The sequence below is a fragment of the Colobus angolensis genome, unplaced genomic scaffold, assembly GCF_000951035.1.
Source record: "Colobus angolensis palliatus isolate OR3802 unplaced genomic scaffold, Cang.pa_1.0 Scaffold251, whole genome shotgun sequence".
NCBI classification, from domain to species: Eukaryota; Metazoa; Chordata; class Mammalia; order Primates; family Cercopithecidae; genus Colobus; species Colobus angolensis.
Window position 1 is genome coordinate 2,856,410 of NW_012115722.1, and position 1,716 is coordinate 2,858,125.

Here is a 1,716-nt window from a genome sequence, read left to right on the forward strand (position 1 = left end):
GGAAGGAAGGAAGGAAGGAAGGAAGGAAGGAAGGAGAGAAGAAAATAGGAATAGAGAAATGGAAGCAAAAAGAGAGAGAGGTAAGAAGGACACCATGGGTAGGCCCTGCCTAGTGTTCTTTCCTTAGGTAGTTCTTAAACTTGGCTGCATGCTGGTAAAAATTATTTGGCCGACTTAAGAGAATACTGATGCCTAGGTTCTGTCCCCAGAAATTTCAGCTTATCTGGTCTGGTCTGTGGCCTGGCCATCAGGACTGTGGCAGCTCCCAGGGGATTCTAGCCTGCAGCCAAATTTGAACCCTACTGCCTTAGCAGGAGCACGCTCCCCCTGTCCTCCAAGGTGGCCAGAGCACTTTTCATTAGCACATGTGAGCTGCACCTGAGGCCTCCAGTGGCTCCTCCAAATGGCTTCAGCTGCAGGTGCTCTGAGCTCTGAACAGGGCAAGGGTAGACACAGGGACGGCATGGTTGAGGCAGAACCTGGAAGGGCATGGGGTTCAGGAAGTGGGGTTTATTACAGTCCAAATGACAAAACCTTCTGTGCGGAGGTGCATGCCGACAGTGCTCAGACTGCAGCAAGGGGATGGATGCAGTCCCTTCTGGTGAGTGTCCCCCTCACTATGGTGACAGGGCGTCTTATGTCTGGGATTTACCCTGCAATGACTTTTCCAGCTTGCCCCAGGCAGGTGCTCTGATCTGGCCTAAGGCCTGGCTCATCAGGGTTGAGTGGCTTTTCTTGGCCTGGGGCTGGGGATCCCTGACTAGACTGGGCAAACCCTGGAGCTTGGCACTTGGAGGGGAAGAAAAGCGTCTGCCTATCGGGTGGGGTGTCTGAACCACCACTGTGGGAGCTGCTGAAGTTATTTGAGCTGTATTGCCAAAGGATATAGCATTTCCTTTGATTCAGGAAGGAAACGGACCTTTTTAATGTGAGGTGGTGAGTATTCCTCAGGTTCATAGCCAAGCCTGGGGCTGGAGGGTGGTCTGTGAAATCCCCTGGCTTCCACTCCACGGAGAACCAGGCAGGCAGTCTGTTCTCCGTCTCTTGGCTGCCACAAAATTCATCAGCACGTGGGAGATCTGCCTTCTGCGAGACGAAACAAAAATCATTAAACAAAAATAGCCATTTGCCATGCTTGGCCCAGCCATCAACTCAAAATGTTCTTGAAGCTTATAATAAAAGCAGCTATTTATTGCCTGTTTTCTGTGTTTGAGATCTTGTGCTGAGTGGTTTACATTATCAGCACATCTAATCCTCACTTGTTCCCTAACCAGTTGAAATTATTATTCCCATTTTCTAGAAATTAACCTGAGGTTCAGAGAGAGGTTAAATAAATTGCCCAAGGTCAGAGAGCTTATGAACAGCTAAAGTAGGGGCCTGTACCCAGCTTTGTTAGATTCAAAAATATATGTGCTGAAAGACCTTGCTACACTGTCTCTGTCAGGATAACGACTCTGTTTTATTTACCTCTGGATTTCTGCCTCTTGCACAGAGCCTGGTGCCTAAAAGATCCACAATTAACGTTTGCTGAGTTAATGAAGAAGGAATGAATGAATAAAAGAACAAACGGGCTGGGCGCGGTGGCTCACACCTATAATCCTAGCACTTTGGGAGGCTGAGGCGGATGGATCACTTGAGGTCAGGAGTTCGAAACCAGCCTGGCCAACATGGTGAAACCCCGTCTCTACTAAAAATACAAAAATATTAGCCAGGCGT